An 18,834-nucleotide genomic window follows, 5' to 3' on the forward strand; every position below is an offset into this window, starting at 1 on the left:
CCCTCCCCCCCATGGAAACATGGTACTGCTCAGCGGAAGTGAAATATTCCCTGATAATCACTTTTGTTTCAGTCTGGTTGCCTGGGTTACACTGCACAGGGAGACATTTTATATACATGGCAGTACCCATGAGTAGCAGCTGCCCCAGGTTATTGGCCATAAATTCTGTCCTGAGTAAAACAGTAGTAAGAACAGGTTATAGTTTTCCTTTTGTCCACTGAGGAGGAGGAGGAGAGCTGTGCCAGTGTATTAGTCTCATTGGAACATCATGGCTGCTTCTCTATTAGTCACAAGTGGGAGCAGCAGCTCTGGCCATTTCACAGTTGGTTGGACCCTTGCGGCCCTCTAGTAGTGTCAGTGACTGCCGAGGGGCTGCAGGTTCACATGTGACTTTAGTTCTGTGTGTGTGACACGGGCTCAATGTGAAACAAAATGAGAGATAAAACCTCTTTATTCAGCAAAATGTCTTAGTCATGTGGCTTATGTCACTCGCTAGTCCTGGGACTGAATACAGCCAGTAAAATCACAGCAATAGGGAATAGTGGGGACCAAGAAGATGAGGTGCCATATGCCTTCCAGTGACAAAACTCCCAAACATATATCTAATAAAGCCATTCCCCCCTTAATTAGACTATGTATTCATGAAAATAAACCAAAGGATCCAAAAAGAGTTTCTTGCAGATTAAAAGACAATGTAATTCTAGGCAACTTTTACATTTATTAGAATTAGAATTAACCTGCCTGTTTTTGTGGTTGTAATACACTGCAACAGCTTGCTTTATGGCTGAGATTCTAGCTATCTGTATAACTGAGCATTCTGTCCCAGTGGCTGCACAGATCTTATCTGATCCCCATTGTAAGCAGCAGTCCTGTCCTGCTTTATGGCTGAGATTCTAGCTATCTGTATAACAGAACATTCTGTCCCAGTGGCTGCACAGATCTTATCTGATCCCCATTGTAAGCAGCAGTCCTGTCCTGCTTTATGGCTGAGATTCTAGCTATCTGTATAACTGAGCATTCTGTCCCAGTGGCTGCACAGATCTTATCTGATCCCCATTGTAAGCAGCAGTCCTGTCCTGCTTTATGGCAGCTGAGATTCTAGCTATCTGTATAACAGAACATTCTGTCCCAGTGGCTGCACAGATCTTATCTGATCCCCATTGTAAGCAGCAGTCCTGTCCTGCTTTATGGCAGCTGAGATTCTAGCTATCTGTATAACAGATCATTCTGTCCCAGTGGCTGCACAGATCCTATCTGATCCCCATTGTAAGCAGCAGTCCTGTCCTGCTTTATGGCAGCTGAGATTCTAACTATCTGTATAACAGAACATTCTGTCCCAGTGGCTGCACAGATCCTATCTGATCCCCATTGTAAGCAGCAGTCCTGCCCTGCTTTATGGCAGCTGAGATTCTAGCTATCTGTATAACAGAACATTCTGTCCCAGTGGCTGCACAGATCCCATCTGATCCCCATTGTAAGCAGCAGTCCTGTCCTGCTTTATGGCAGCTGAGATTCTAGCTATCTGTATAACAGAACATTCTGTCCCAGTGACTGCACAGATCCTATCTGATCCCCATTGTAAGCAGCAGTCCTGTCCTGCTTTATGGCAGCTGAGATTCTAGCTATCTGTATAACAGAACATTCTGTCCCAGTGGCTGCACAGATCCTATCTGATCCCCATTGTAAGCAACAGTCCTGTCCTGCTTTATGGCAGCTGAGATTCTAGCTATCTGTATAACAGAACATTCTGTCACAGTGGCTGCACAGATCCTAACTGATCCCCATTGTAAGCAGCAGTCCTGTCCTGCTTTATGGCAGCTGAGATTCTAGCTATCTGTATAACAGAACATTTTGTCCCAGTGGCTGCACAGATCTTATCTGATCCCCATTGTAAGCAGCAGTCCTGTCCTGCTTTATGGTAGCAGTAACTGTTTACCTTACACAGTAAAGTATAAGCAGTACATAAGAAGAATATTGAACACACAGGAATGCCTACTATTAAACAACACAACCACTGAATTGACTAATGGCATCAAATTGTTCATTTTTGTAGCTGTCGTGGAACTATGTGTTCCATAATCCCCTCCTCATCACTTTCAGGATGTGTTTATAGATGACCTATTATTGGGTGAGTTGGCAGGACGCAGAGATAAGAGACCAGCAATCTTACACTAATGGTGTGTATCATTTTCATGGCTGGAGATGCCTTGTTGATCTTGGCCGATGTTGCCAAAAAGAATCAATGGACTTAGCTGGAGATTTCCGCTCAGTAATACGATGCTGCTCCACTGAATCTTCCCTTAACAATTTTCCTTGGCTTGGTCCCCACCTTGTAACATCGTCCCCTTGCTTCAAATGCTTCAAACACCAGCTGCCTTATCCCCACTTATGGGATCCACAGCTATCTGAAAATTATATTTTGTGTATTTAAAAGGAGCCAATTAACCTGCAAATTTATTGTGGTTCTAATAAACTGCAAAAGCTTGTTTTGTGGCTGAGATTCTAGCTATCTGTATAACAGAGCATTCTGTCCCAGTGGCTGCACAGATCCTATCTGATCCCCATTGTAAGCAGCAGTCCTGTCCTGCTTTATGGCAGCTGAGATTCTAGCTATCTGTATAACAGAACATTCTGTCCCAGTGGCTGCACAGATCCTATCTGATCCCCATTGTAAGCAGCAGTCCTGCCCTGCTTTATGGCAGCTGAGATTCTAGCTATCTGTATAACAGAGCATTCTGTCCCAGTGGCTGCACAGATCCTATCTGATCCCCATTGTAAGCAGCAGTCCTGTCCTGCTTTATGGCAGCTGAGATTCTAGCTATCTGTATAACAGAACATTCTGTCCCAGTGGCTGCACAGATCCTATCTGATCCCCATTGTAAGCAGCAGTCCTGTCCTGCTTTATGGCAGCTGAGATTCTAGCTATCTGTATAACAGAGCATTCTGTCCCAGTGGCTGCACAGATCCTGTCTGATCCCCATTGTAAGCAGCAGTCCTGTCCTGCTTTATGGCAGCTGAGATTCTAGCTATCTGTATAACAGAACATTCTGTCCCAGTGGCTGCACAGATCCTATCTGATCCCCATTGTAAGCAGCAGTCCTGTCCTGCTTTATGGCAGCTGAGATTCTAGCTATCTGTATAACAGAACATTCTGTCCCAGTGGCTGCACAGATCCTATCTGATCCCCATTGTAAGCAGCAGTCCTGCCCTGCTTTATGGCAGCTGAGATTCTAGCTATCTGTATAACAGAACATTCTGTCCCAGTGGCTGCACAGATCCTATCTGATCCCCATTGTAAGCAGCAGTCCTGTCCTGCTTTATGGCAGCTGAGATTCTAGCTATCTGTATAACAGAACATTCTGTCCCAGTGGCTGCACAGATCCTATCTGATCCCCATTGTAAGCAGCAGTCCTGCCCTGCTTTATGGCAGCTGAGATTCTAGCTATCTGTATAACAGAGCATTCTGTCCCAGTGGCTGCACAGATCCTATCTGATCCCCATTGTAAGCAGCAGTCCTGTCCTGCTTTATGGCAGCTGAGATTCTAGCTATCTGTATAACAGAACATTCTGTCCCAGTGGCTGCACAGATCCTATCTGATCCCCATTGTAAGCAGCAGTCCTGTCCTGCTTTATGGCAGCTGAGATTCTAGCTATCTGTATAACAGAGCATTCTGTCCCAGTGGCTGCACAGATCCTATCTGATCCCCATTGTAAGCAGCAGTCCTGTCCTGCTTTATGGCAGCTGAGATTCTAGCTATCTGTATAACAGAACATTCTGTCCCAGTGGCTGCACAGATCCTATCTGATCCCCATTGTAAGCAGCAGTCCTGTCCTGCTTTATGGCAGCTGAGATTCTAGCTATCTGTATAACAGAACATTCTGTCCCAGTGGCTGCACAGATCCTATCTGATCCCCATTGTAAGCAGCAGTCCTGTCCTGCTTTATGGCAGCTGAGATTCTAGCTATCTGTATAACAGAACATTCTGTCCCAGTGGCTGCACAGATCCTATCTGATCCCCATTGTAAGCAGCAGTCCTGTCCTGCTTTATGGCAGCTGAGATTCTAGCTATCTGTATAACAGAACATTCTGTCCCAGTGGCTGCACAGATCCTATCTGATCGCCCATTGGAAGCAGAAGACTTGTCCTGTTTACCTGGTACCAGTAAGCTGCCAATATTTAAAGTAATACTCCCTTAATGACACCCTGAGTTTGGTGCCACTCGCATAGTATACAGTAACTGTTACTAAGGACACTGCTTGCGGTAGAACCACGGGAAGCTGCCACTTCCTCCCTGTGGGTTTATGGGTAAAGCTGTACCATTTGTAAAATATGTCAAAATCTGCAGAGCTGAATTAATTTAGGCGTTTATTAACTGCACACTGAATCATTAGGAAGTGCTGTAGATGGCAGAAGGGTGCTTGGTGGATACAGGGCCAGGCATTCTAGTTGTGCACAAAGTTAGATTGGACCAGCGGGGCACCGGGAAAAAAACCCATAGGGCCCTGACAGCCCAAGTTCTCTCCTGATCCAAATCATAGCACACTCCTCCCCCACCCCTGAGCATGGCCACAAGTAGGCATAAGTGAGATACACGGCACACGTGGGGAGGTGAGTGTAGGCTGGCTTCAAGTTTTACGACTGGGGTTTGGGGGGCAGGGGGTCCTGAGGTGATTGCACCCCCAGTCTGACACTGATTAAGTACTCTTGGTTTTGTTTGTTACTTTGAAGGTACAGGGATATGGGTTGGGCAATTTAAAAAGCCTTACACAGTCCCATAAACCTTGACTCATTTGGTGGCTTGAAGTTTATGGTGGGCACAGATCTCTGAAAAGTTGGAGGTGGCTCCTTATCAGGCACTCTTGCTGTGCTCTGCGTGGGATGTAGAATAGGAGAGTGAGATATGAGAGTGAACTTGGTGGAGTCAAGACTTTTCTCCCAGCATGCCCAAGTTTTCTATTTCCCTAAAAGCCCACTGCAGTTGAAAGCAGGACTAACAACACAGATATAACTGTCTATTGTAATCATAACTTACCCTCTGTGTTTAACCAACTATGAAAAGAACTGGGCTGAAAGCAATCTGGATAGCACACACCAGTGGAACACTCATTGGGCCAGGTCAGAAGTGCCCATACTTTACTAATGTGGGGTCTACTTTTAGTGATGTTGTCCCATTATGATCTTCCTAAAAGCATTGTTAGCATTCTGTTCCATGGAAAATATTACTTAAATATTGATTTATGAGAAAGGTATATTTCTATATTTAACAAACAACCATTTCTTATGTTACCTTAATAATAATAATAATAATAATAATAATAATAATAATAATAATATAAGCATGAAACAGGAGGGTGATTTAGACAAGCTGTTTGTTGATATTGTTGAGATCTACTGATCTCCAGCTGAAGGTCTACTGATAGATCCAGATCTACCTTTTGGGCACCCCTGGGCTAGGTCATCCTGTAGCCAATCATTTAGAACATAGGGAGAGTGGCTTGAAAGGAAACAGCAAGGTCATACCGCTTGACCTAACACTACGTCTTACAAATAGTTTACCTTTTTACTCATTGTACCCCTTTAAATTGCTTGGGGGTCTGGATGTAGGTAGAAGATAAAGAGAACCTTCTCCATTGTATTGCTATAAAGGCCTGTCCCTTTGCATTATAGGTAGAGCAGAATATGAAGGCCTGTACAATGATGATTTAATGTGGCTGATAAAGGAGTCAAGCGACTGATTACACCCCACTGAGTTTACATAACGTTTCCTTCTCACAATAGCGGCTCCTGGCTCTCACCCTCCCTCATTACTGAAAGACTGCTTTGTGTTAGGTAAGCGCTTTTATACAAAGTCGTGTGGGGCAGCAGTGTTGTAGCACTTATTGCTGGGAGTTGTAGACACAAAGGCTGCTAGGGGATGCTGGGATCTGTAGTTTGTAATCATGGTCAGAGCAATCATTACTATGCCTGTTACTACACATACCCCTATAGATACAAAGTCATGTGACCGAGGAACCTATTGTAAGCTGATGAGTGAGACGCAGGTCTATGGTGCAAAACCTTTCAGTGTTAAATAACACAACATGGTTCACGTGGAGCTAATTTTCAAAATGCTTTTGTGGAACGTTGTTGGTTGAATCAGTGATCATTTACCAGCTTTCTGGCTGGGTCAGTGTGCCGACTGCACTTGGAAGGTCACAGTGGTTTTGTAAGGGGTGTCGTGTTGCCCTGTGTCTCTGGTCCTGCTAAAGGTTATGCTGTGTAATTATTCTAATGTACTGATAACTCATCTACTGCAGTGGAACCCTATCCTGCTGCAGAGACACAAGAAATCGGTGCATCTAAGCTCATACAGAGTAACAGAGTGGTGATCATTTGTTTGTATGGCCTAGTATAAGTTATATGAGTGACCATTGTCCACAGTAGACCATTAGCCCTTATAGTCCATCCTGCCTTGGGCCCTATAGCGTTATGGCGTCATAGAGGGCGGGGGTGACAACTACCAACCCTCTGACACTAGCCATCCGTCTTAGGAATTAGACCGTTCCAGATATATTTTATAATAACAGCTACTGGGAGAGACTTGTTCTGAGTAAATCATTTCCACACAAAAAATTAGAGCGCTCACCTGTTACTCCATCAACCTTTTCAGGTATCTGGTGCTAAACAGCATACAAGGCCCCCTGCGAAGAGCCAGTAATATTGCAACAAAGTCCAAAATAGCTGTAGCACACAATTCAGTTTTGTCAATGCAAAAAGTGACCTTTATTGGCTCATTTCAAACTTCAAAAACATGACATTGTTCTGAGTAAATCATTTATCATTATACAGGTATGGGATGCGTTATCCGGAATCCCATTATCCAGAAAGCTCCAAATTACGGAAAGCACGTCTCCCATAGACTCCATTTTATCCAAATAGTCGATATTTTTAAAAATGATGTCCTTTTTCTAGGGATGCACCGAATCCAGGATTCGGTTCGGGATTTGGCCAGGATTCGGCCTTTTTCAGCAGGATTCGGATTCAGCCGAATCCTTCTGCCCGGCCGAACCAAGTCAGAATCCTAATTTGGATATGCAAATTAGGGGCGGGGAGGGAAATTGCGTGATTTTTTTGTCATAAAACAAGGAAGTCAAAATTACGATTTGGTTCGGTATTCGGCCGAATCTTTCACAAAGGATTCGGCCGAATCCGAAATAGTGGATTCGGTGCAACCCTATTTCTTTTTCCCTATAATAATAATAAATACCCTGTACTTGATCCCAACTAAGATATAATTAATCCTTATTGAAAGCAAAACCAGCCTATTGGGTTTATTTAATGCTTATATGATTTTCTAATAGACGATCTAGTGTTAAGATCCATTATCCGGAAAGAGATATTCTGAGACAATTTGCAATTGGTTTTCATTTTTTCTTATTTGTGGGTTTTAAGCTTTTTTGCTTTTTATTCACCAGCTTTTCAGTTTGCCATTTCAGCAATCTGGTAACTTGGGTCCAAATTCCCCTAGCAACCATGCATTGATTTGAATAAGAGGCTGGAATATGAATAGGAGAGGCCTGAATAGAAAGATGAGGAATAAAAAATAAAAATAATAAATTTGTTGCCTTGCAGAGCATTTAGATAGGGTCAGTGACCCCCACTTGAAAGCTGAAAAGAATCAGTAAAAGAAGGCAAATAATTCAAAAACTATAAAAAATAAAAACAATTAAGACCAAATGGAAAGTTGCTTAGAACTGGCCATTCTATAACATACTAAAACTTAACCAAAGGTGAACCACCCCTTTAAGGCATTCTCACTATTTTCAACCAGGTGTTGATAACCTACATTTCCCAGCATTGGTTGAGCTGTGAGAGCTGCAGATTAAAATTTGTATAGATTATTACTGAAATGTCCCAATTTTCTCTTTGATCTCCTGCACTGAACAGAAAAAAAAGATACAAAGTTTCTAAAACGTTATTCCTTTTGGTAGAGAGCCCAGAATACATGGCATGTGCACTTAGAAACATTTGTAACAATTTAAGATTAGCAGGTCTCTTGGGGAAACTGACTTGCAGCTTAAAGGGCAATTCACCTTCATAAGCAAAACTGTAATAACACACAAAAACCACAGAAATGTGTTCAAACTTTCATAACCTGCCAAATTTGGTAAAATAAACATGTAATTAGGGGGTGTGGCCACAAAAAATGGGCGTGGTGAAAAAAATTTCTGCACAGCAATTTTTTTTGTCTCTCTTTCTATTTCCAAGTTGGGAGGTATGTTATATCTTAAAATTTCTGACCCAGGATTTGTCTTGAAGTTGTAGTCCACCAGTAGCTGGAAGGTCATCAAATAGACATTTGACTGAGGATTCTGGTAGTTGTATTCCTACATGTAATGATAAAGACAGACAACGCAATGACTTCTGGGAGGACCCAAATTTCAAGAACGTGTTGAAGACAATGGGGCTCATTTATCAACACTGGGCAAATTTGCCCATGGGCAGTTACCTATAGCAACCAATCAGTGATTAGCTTTTTAAAGCTGCAAGTAGAACAATGAAAGCAGCAATCTGATTGGTTGCCATGGGTTACTGCCCATGGGCAAATTTGCCCTGCGTTGATAAATGACCCTCAATATAGTTTAAAATAAAACACCATGTTGGCATATGGTTTAGTCTAGTTATTCCACTGTACAGCAATCTCTCTAGACTGACAGCTGAGCATGCTGGGAGCGAGGGCAAGTTTCATCTTTTGGTTACAAAGTGGATGATAATTATCTGCCTCCGTTCCTCCCGTAGAGCAAGAAGGTGACGTTTATCAGTTTAGGAGATTTTGACCTTTGAAGTTGTTGACAGAAAGTCAATATATTCCCTTGATGTTTCTGGAATGGATTTATGTACCTTTGACTTTATTATTCACCCTCCTTCTAATGCTCTTTGTCTCCCTGGACTGCACTGCTGTAACGTATTCTATTGTAGGTGTCCTGCCATAAAGCAATACCTGGCTGCAGTATTAAATGGGAAAAGAGCAGGAACTCTCAAAACTGTCATTTATTCTTCCATCAATAGGGTTTATTTGCTCCTGAGAGCCATGTGTGCGGTATTCGTTTTCTTACCTTCCAGTACTTGAAATGAAACCTGTTTTCTTCTAAGCTGGACATCTATTGGTTCTAGGGACTTCTCATGATATTATAATTTATTTGCTTATCCAGTTTAGTCAACTTTGTCCTACTCTGGGAACTTATTATTAATGTAGAATCTAGAATGACCTAAGTTTCTAGTATAACTATTCTTCTTTACTATGCAGGAACAGCCCTGTTAGTTTGCTCATAGGCTATAATGCGAGATACCATACAACTATGGGAGTATATGTATTCCCCTGTACTAAGCACAATTCAGTAGAAATAAATAAATAAATTTGTTCATAGCCTATAGTTATACAGTGTAATGGCATATCTATTCCAGGTAAGGTATTCCCATGTACTAAGCACAATTCAGCAGGAACAGTCCCTAAGTTTGCTCATAGTCTGTACAGAGAGATCCCATAAAACTATGGCAGCATAGGTATTCCCTGTACTAAGCACAATTCAGCAGGAACAGTCCCCTAAGTTTGCTCATAGTCTGTACAGAGAGATCCCATAAAACTATGGCAGCATAGGTATTCCCTGTACTAAGCACAATTCAGCAGGAACAGCCCCTAAGTTTGCTCATAGTCTGTACAGAGAGATCCCATAAAACTATGGCAGCATAGGTATTCCCTGTACTAAGCACAATTCAGCAGGAACAGCCCCTAAGTTTGCTCATAGTCTGTACAGAGAGATCCCATAAAACTATGGCAGCATAGGTATTCCCTGTACTAAGCACAATTCAGCAGGAACAACCCCTAAGTTTGCTCATAGTCTGTACAGCGAGATCCCATAAAACTATGGCCACAAAGGTATTGACATGTACTGAGCTGAATTTAGCATTTGATCTTAGGAATACTGACTGTACATGAATAAAGATCTATCTATAGGTTGTTGGTCAGAATTAGGGGTAGGCAGAAGTTGGGGTATAAGAGAGGAAGGAGTAGGCAAAGAGAAGTGTGGGGGGAGTGAGCAGCTGTGCGTCGGAGCTGGAGTAGCAATAGGGAAAGGAGGAAGGTGTGACGAGCAACACAAATTAAAGTGGGGATGCAGGTGAGAGAGTGGGGTGTTGCATTGGGTATCAATAATTCTTGTCTTTATTCTGATCAATGGAGTTGTCTTTTTTGGAGGAGGGCTTATAATGAGGTGCCACAGGGTTGTGTATTGGGTCCATTTTTATTCAGTTTGTTCATTAATGGTTTGGGAGTGGGCATTGTAAGGAATATATCTGTGCAGGGTCGGACTGGGGGGCCCTACAGGGTTTCTCCGCCAATAGAAGAGATAATGTTCCATCTTTCACAAAACCCTTCTCCCTTCAGTGGTTCTACTGGCAGATACATTAGAGTTAGGAAAGGATTCGATGTGAGAAACTAAAAGCATAACTCTTAATACAAAGTGGGACTAGTCTTTTCCACTTCATGTGCATAAACCAGCAGTTGGGAAGTTTCACTTGGAATTTAGTGGATCTTGATAGATGTCTTTTTTCATCCTAAACTGCATTCTGTCTGAGGCCAATCATAGTACAGGGACTAATTTATTGTTTGAGATTTATTGTGTTTTTGAAATCCTTGGCTTTATGTTAAAGAGGATAATTGTAAGGAGCTTGAGAAAAATTGCAAGTCCATCCATCAGCAAATCTTTAATGTTCAGCCAGAGCAAAACAAATACAACTCAGATTTTTCATTTTATCTTCAAAATAAGAGGAAGGAATTCACGACTGTAAACAGAGTTGTCTTTAGGGGTGATTCAGATACAGACTCCTGCCCAGAGCTTCACATATCCACAGAGTAGCAGTTGTAGGCAATAAGTGTGCAGGGAGTGCATTATTTGGTATAGCAACAACAAGGATAATAGTCTCTGGGAAGGAATAGTGGCTGTGGATAGTAGGGAGAGATGGTGCCTATAGTAACAGTGGGCAGGCCCGGACTGGCAATCTGTGGGTTCTGGCAAATGCCAGAGGGGCTGCTATAAGGTGCCATAGAAAGTCAGTATTTAGTGGGCTGGTGGGGGCTGTTTGGGCCTCTCTGTTGGCTGATTGGGCCTCTGTGTATCTGAAATGCCAGGGCCTATTTTAATTCTCAGTCCAGACCTGACAGTGGGATAATAGTCTCTGGGAAGGGAGTGTGACTGTGGGATAGCAGGTATAGTAGGGAGAGATGGTGTCTATAGTAACAGTGGATAATAGTCTCTGGGAAGGGAGTGTGACTGTGGGATAGCAGGTATAGTAGGGAGAGATGGTGTCTATAGTAACAGTGGATAATAGTCTCTGGGAAGGGAGTGTGACTGTGGGATAGCAGGTATAGTAGGGAGAGAAGGTGCCTATAGTAACAGTGGATAATAGTCTCTGGGAAGGGAGTGTGACTGTGGGATAGCAGGTATAGTAGGGAGAGATGGTGTCTATAGTAACAGTGGGATAATAGTCTCTGGGAAGGGAGTGTGACTGTGAGATAGCAGGTATAGTAGGGAGAGATGGTGTCTATAGTAACAGTGGATAGTCTCTGGGAAGGGAGTGTGACTGTGGGATAGCAGGTATAGTAGGGAGAGAAGGTGTCTATAGTAACAGTGGATAATAGTCTCTGGGAAGGGAGTGTGACTGTGGGATAGCAGGTATAGTAGGGAGAGATGTGTCTATAGTAACAGTGGATAATAGTCTCTGGGAAGGGAGTGTGACTGTGGGATAGCAGGTATAGTAGGGAGAGATGGTGCCTATATTAACAGTGGATAATAGTCTCTGGGAAGGGAGTGTGACTGTGGGATAGCAGGTATAGTAGGGAGAGATGGTGTCTATAGTAACAGTGGATAATAGTCTCTGGGAAGGGAGTGTGACTGTGGGATAGCAGGTATAGTAGGGAGAGATGTGTCTATAGTAACAGTGGGATAATAGTCTCTGGGAAGGGAGTGTGACTGTGGGATAGCAAGTATAGTAGGGAGAGATGGTGCCTATAGTAACAGTGGATAATAGTCTCTGGGAAGGGAGTGTGACTGTGGGATAGCAGGTATAGTAGGGAGAGATGGTGCCTATAGTAACAGTGGATAATAGTCTCTGGGAAGGGAGTGTGACTGTGGGATAGCAGGTATAGTAGGGAGATTTGGTGTCTATAGTAACAGTGGACTAATAACTTTGGGAAGGGACTGTAGCTGTGGGATAACATGCCAAATATCATTGATTATAATTTATTATTTGCCAGCTTATTCTGACATAGGTATAATAATATATACAGTAACGGCTGAAGGCAGGAGTTTATCAGAGGACAAAAGAAATGGCGGATAAAGACAGTTTTTATTATATTGAGGTGTAACATTGAATTTTTTCACATGATTGTGTCTGTCTGGAGCAGCTCTGGGAGGGAGGGTTACCAGCTCTGTAAACGGTTGTAATTAGAGACATTAATTGTTACATTTATTTTATCTTGTGTCCTGCTGGCCATAATCCCTGGGTTTCAGAGGTAGCAGCTATAATTGATACAATTACTAACAATGCACAGAGAAATGTATCAAGCAATGTAGCAAATAACAATTGAGGGTAAGGTCACATTGGGAGATTCGGGGAGATTTAGTCGCCCGGCAACTAATTGCCTCTTCTTTGGGGCGACTGCTTTCCCCTGCCGTCCGCCTGCTAGAATGAAAAAGCGCCAGTGGCATGGCACTCGCGGCGCTTTGTTTTTCGAAGTCGCCCGAATTTTCCTCGTGAGGCAAGAGGTCTGCCCCTTTATCGAGCTGCTAAACTGCAACATCAGAGACTCATTACAGTCACATCAGTAAAAAAAAACGAAAATTTTTTTTTTTTAAAGCAATTAAAAAGATGTTCATGTCGGCTGTTTAAAAAGACCTGAACTGAGAAACGTGTTTGGAAATCAAACAAACCCATTCCCTGCGGCCTCAGTATTCCTATTTCAGGGAGTATTCGTTCATCCCATGGGAGTGGCATTAGGGAGAAGTGAAATTTTAGGTTAATGTCCCCTTTAAAAAGCTGGGCCCATCGTTCCCCTCAAAGTCAGGTTTATTTTCTTGCCGGCAGTGAACCTTTTGTTGCTGAGGGGTCGTCTGAGGCCTGTGTTTATTTATATGTCTAAACAAGAGGGAAGATGTAGAAGTCTATGGGCAGAAAACCACCGAGTAGAATTTAGGGGTGGGGGGGGGCTTTCAGGACAGATCTTTGCTGAGAGAATTCAAACAGTGGCCTAGACGACTCTGTAACCCTCTCAGGAATCTCTTCTGCCCTGCGACACATCACTTTCCACTTCATTAGATGCCTCAGCAAAGGAATCGCTTTCCCATTGTCTTCATTGGAATCAGCCCTGAGTGTGTTAACCCCTTCTTCTCCAGGGGGTACTGCAGGTTTGAACTGTACAGAAAAGTGTATCCATCCCAGAAAAATCCAGATTTGGATAATGTACCCCCTACTGTAAATGATAAGGATATTAGAAGTCACTGAGGGGTTGTTCTGTGACCATATAAAGGCACAAGGCTGCAGGCTGAGTTATACAGGGAACTCTGAGTATCACTCATGTATTATAAGGGATAATGTACCCCCTACTGTAAATGATAAGGATATTAGAAGTCACTGAGCGTTCTGTGTCCACGACATTCCAGTGAAAGTCTCTTACACATAAGCTCTTACAGGGATGTTTATATTTAATGTTTATCATTAGTGACACATTACAGCTCTTTTTTCATCTGTGAAAGGTTTCACTGTAATGTTTTAATTAGGAAATTCACAAGCCTGTGTAACATAAATAGAAGTCATTTGTTTATCACTAACGACATAAACAGAAACTCCTCAGTCCCTCCCAGGAATATAGACAGTAACATAAAGCAGCCTGTGTTTGTGGCAGGAGTGAAAGTACTTTGTGCCTCAGTGATAAACACATTTTATTTATATTATATCGACCTGTTTATATTCCGGCTGAAACCGGTAAATCCATATAAATGTTCTGATTGGCATGTAACAAAACTCCCAGGGTCTGTCATTAAAAATAAAATATGGATTGTCTACCGCAAGGGTTCTGACCAAAGACTTCTTACATTCTATTTTAGGCCACACCTCTGATCTAAACAGACTCCGCCTATTACCACTAGCCACTCCCACTGGGACACTGTAAGGCACAGATCTCAATGTGCTTTTCTCTTTTCCCTTTATAGCAGCTGCCATATTAGCTTGTGACATCAGTTCCTGCTTGAGTCTCTCCCTGCTCACTCATAGCTCTGGGCTCAGATTACAGCAGGGAGGGGAGAGAGGAGCAAACTGAGCATGCTCAAGCCCTAGCCCTGGAGGATTAAGCTGAAAGCAGGAAGTCTGATACAGAAGCCCATGAGCACACAATAGAAGGAAAGAAATGTGATGTTTCTTTTGACAGAGGACTCAGAGCAACATTACTTTGAGGGGTTACTGGTGTATTTATATAGACCTTTCTGATAAAGCTTATTTACTTTTAGCCTTTCCTTCTCATTTAAAGTTCAAAAAGCGCTGGCGACCTTTCCCTTTTTTAAGCGGAATTGCCTGCAAAAGTCCTGATTACTTTTTTGGGTAACGGGTTTCCTCAGATATTATATAACATATGGAGCATTATATTAACTCTCTTGTCTTTATTAAGGTTCCCTGGACATGTGTAATATAAAGCAGTAACGTATACCATTTGCAGCAACATTTTTAATAAAGACGTCCATACAACTTTAAATTTCCAACCCAATGCAAATTGAGCTAAGCGCAAGATGACGAGCGATGATTCAGTAGGCACAAACGAACACTAGCACATCTTTGCTATGAAATGCTCGCACAGCCAAAATAACGCTAGCGAATAGTCGCCAGCATATGACACCCCGGACAAAACTCTGCATTTTAGCGAATCAGCGTATTCGTAGAGTATATGAGCCCGGTGAAGTGGTACGATGGGACGCTGGCGGAAATTCGCCTGTGAATCTGCCCCTATGGCTGTGCCATACCATATATTTACATTTCTGTGTTACATGCAGTTGACTAAAAAAAAACACATTGCTTAGGAACGAGTTATGCTGGCTGCATCTCCTGCATCTGGCACTAAACAGGTTAAAGGGGAAGTACACACTTTTTATAAAAGGTTTTATAGTTCTATAAACTTTCAATAAAACACACTATACAGGCATAAGTTATTGTGCACAAAGAGCTGGATTTATATCCGTGCCATTCTCTGCATTGGCTTCCGCTACCATTCAGGGATTCAAACTCATGACCCTGACATTCAAAGCAGTTCATAACCCTGCCCCCCCCCTAAATCTCTGCACTTATCTCTAGATACTCACCCAACCACTTGTTACTAGGGATGCACTGAATCCAGGATTCAGCCTTTTTCAGTAGGATTCGGATTCGGCCAAATCCTTCTGCCGATCCGAACCAAATCCTAATTTGCATATGCAAATTAAGGACGGGACATAGTGTGACTTTTTGTCACAAAACAAGGAAGTACAAAATGTTTTCCCCTTCTCATCCCTAATTTTCATATGCAAATGGGGGTTTGGCCGAATCGAAAATAGTGGATTCGTGCATCCCAACTCATTACTGACCTGTTCCTCAACACCCCTGCACTCCTCCGGAATTCTTTTTGTTCCAAAAGCGCCACCTGCTGGTCATTTTCCCACTAGTCTGACCAGCAAGTAGTCAAGGAAGTTGTCAAGGGTTTCTCATTTTTTTCCTAAGCAGAAGAACATCAGCCTCTTTAGTTCTTCTGACTTCCTTGACTACTTGCTGGTCAGACTGGTGGGAAACTGACCAGCAGGTGGCGCTGTTGTAACAAAATTCATTCATATTAACAGTACATGTATCCCTTAATATCTTGGAATAAATAATAAATAATGAATGTACATTGCAGAAGTTAAAGGTTTATTTATCCTTTAATGTTTCTGACAATACAGTTTTCCTAAAAATCTCTATGTGTTCCATGATCCCGGGGTATTGAATTACGTCACACCTGCTCTTTTCTTATCTTCTTCTGCATAACCTACAGAGAACTGGCCTACTGAGTGTAGCAGATAACCAATATAGTGTTACAGGACATGTGTCCTTAGATGATTGGTGGCTGGGGTGGGATCCTATACATCCATATTATGTGCATGAGAGAGAGAGTCCTGATATTATCAGCACATACCACCCCCGCTGCACATCAACCACACACACCTCACATCACTACGGCACCAATTAGGCCATTTTATCTGTGAACTGGGTCGCTATATGAATAGAGGCAGAACATTAGGTTTGCAGTGCGTTCCCCAAGATAAAGGGAATTTAATAGAGAGAGGAGTCGGGGTATGAGATCATTGTGGGCCGCTTGCTGTATCCCTTGTAATTCGTTTTTTCTTATTGAGGACAAAAGAGTTTTTAGCTCTACTATTGCTCAAAGGGAAGTGCTGTAAAGAATGTGTGGCCTTCTTTCACTTGCTTCTGTGTTATAATAGAACAATCAAAGCAACACATTAATAACTGAATAACTGGCACCTTTTCACTGTAATTGTCTGCTTGTATCAATAGAGATACAGATGTATTTCTGATGAATTGTAGTAGTCTGTTGGGAGAAAGCGCCTCAATACAACTGTGCACCTATGCAATTGAATCTTATTGCTGTAGTAACTTATAGCTTGTGCCACAAAACCTCACAATCCCAGGCAAAGTTTTGGACTGGAACACCAGGGGCCCGCCAAAAAACCTTAGACCAGGGGCCCAGCCAAAACCTTAGACCAAGGGCCCACCCAAAATCTTAGACCAGGGGCCCACCCAAAAACCTTAGACCAAGGGTCCATCTAAAAACCTTAGAGCAAGAGGCCCATCCAAAAACCTTACACCAGGGGCCCAACATAAAGCCTTAGACCAAGGGCCCACACAGGGCCCACCAAATAACCTTAGACCAGGTGCCCACCAAATAACCTTAGACCAGGGGCCCACCCAAAAACCTTAGACCAAGGGGCCCATCCAAAAACCTTACACCAGGGGCCAACCATAAAGCCTTAGACCAAGGGCCCACACAAAAACCTTAGACCAGGACCCACCAAATAACCTTAGACCAGGGGCCCACTAAATAACCTTAGACTAGGGGACCACCAAATAATCTATGACCAGGGGCCCACCCAAAAACCTTACACCAGGGGCCCACCCAAAAACCTTACACCAGGGGCCCACACAAAAACCTTAGACCAAGGGCCCACACAAAAACCTTAGACCAGGGCCCACCAAATAACCTAAGACCAGGGGCCCACTAAATAACCTTAGGCCAGGGGCCCACTAAATAACCTTAGACTAGGGGCCCACCAAATAACCTTAGACCAGGGGCCCACCCAAAAACCTTAGACCAGGGGCCCACCCAAAAACGTTAGACCAAAAGGCCCATCCAAAAACCTTACACCAGCGGCCCATCCAAAAACCTTACACCAGGGGCCCATCATAAAGCCTTAGACCAAGGGCCCACACAAAAACCTTAGACCAGGGCCCACCAAATAACCTTAGACCAGGGGCCCACCAAATAATTTTAGTCTAGGGGCCCACCAATAACCTTAGACCAGGGGCCCACCCAAAAACCTAAGAACAGGGGCCCACTGTCAGTACTATTATTCTTCCTCTCTTCACTCAACCTCTATTTTCCTAGTCTCTTATTGTTACATACTATAATCTCGTCTCTTTATTCTCATAGAAATAGGGAATAGCCATCAAATGGGCCTGGTATCCTGGTGGGCCAATCCAACACGGGGGACTTTATTTATCAAAATCGGAATTTGTCCGACCAAAGTAGAATCCATGATTAGACCTGATATATTAGTAAAAAAACACATCGGGGAGAAACACAAAAAAATCATGTGAAAATCTGAATCGTACAGAGTTTTTTTCCTGAAAAGCTCAAAATCGTCCGATTTTCAGGCTAATTCCAGTGCAGACCACAGAAACTTCCACATTGGATAGGGACTTCTCCCATTGACTTATATACAACCTCGGCAGGTCTGTGATGCCGGATTTTCGAATTCAGACTTTTTCCATCCTCGGTATAATAACAAATTTTTTTTATTTTTTTTCACAAAAAATTCAGATTTTACAATAAAAATTAAATTTTTTGCCTTACAGACTTTAATAAATAAACCCGTGAAAGTGTGGCATAGGACTGAACCAACCCTGTCATTATATAGAAGGTTGATTTTGTAATGAAATAAAAGTGTAGTGTGTGTGAGTGGGTGGTGCCTCAACTGTCAGTGCTGTTGGTCTTCATTTAAAGCAGGGCCCTATCTGCATGACATTTGTTAAGTTCTGTCTCTCCTTCTATAGTTTTCCTCCTTGCACCTGGCTTCCCCCTCCCATTCCAAAACTGTCATTTAAGGTTAATTGACTCCTGATGAACTGATAATGAGTGATGGAAAATAATGAGCAAATTAAGTAGGATCTCTATACATAATATCCTTGTTTCTATGAATTTTAATTGGAGCCATAGCATGCTGGAATAACATGGAGTGTCAGCTCTTCAGTCCATCCTTTAACTGCTGCTTTGGAGAATGGGCTGCAGCACCAACCTATAGAGCTATTATGTACTCATAGAAGTGGTGAATAAAAGCTAGCAACAAACTAGGTCATAAGGAAGAATGCGAGGCAGATCATTTAGGGTGCAGCAGCCAGACAAGGGGAGCTTTAAAACACAACATTGGCTCCTGTCGATTCCAGACCATTAGCAAAAACTTGCCTCTAACATCACGATGCCCAGAATATATGTAATTACTTGTATC

At 42.7% G+C, this 18,834-nt stretch overlaps 1 protein-coding gene across 9 annotated transcripts in view; it reads left to right on the top strand.

Annotated features, from left to right (window-relative positions):
* Window positions 1-18,834, top strand: part of ncoa1.S (nuclear receptor coactivator 1 S homeolog) — a 125,013-nt gene that overhangs the window by 12,193 nt on the left and 93,986 nt on the right. The window lies entirely within an intron of this gene.

This window comes from Xenopus laevis, chromosome 5S (assembly GCF_017654675.1).
Source record: "Xenopus laevis strain J_2021 chromosome 5S, Xenopus_laevis_v10.1, whole genome shotgun sequence".
NCBI lineage: Eukaryota > Metazoa > Chordata > Amphibia > Anura > Pipidae > Xenopus > Xenopus laevis.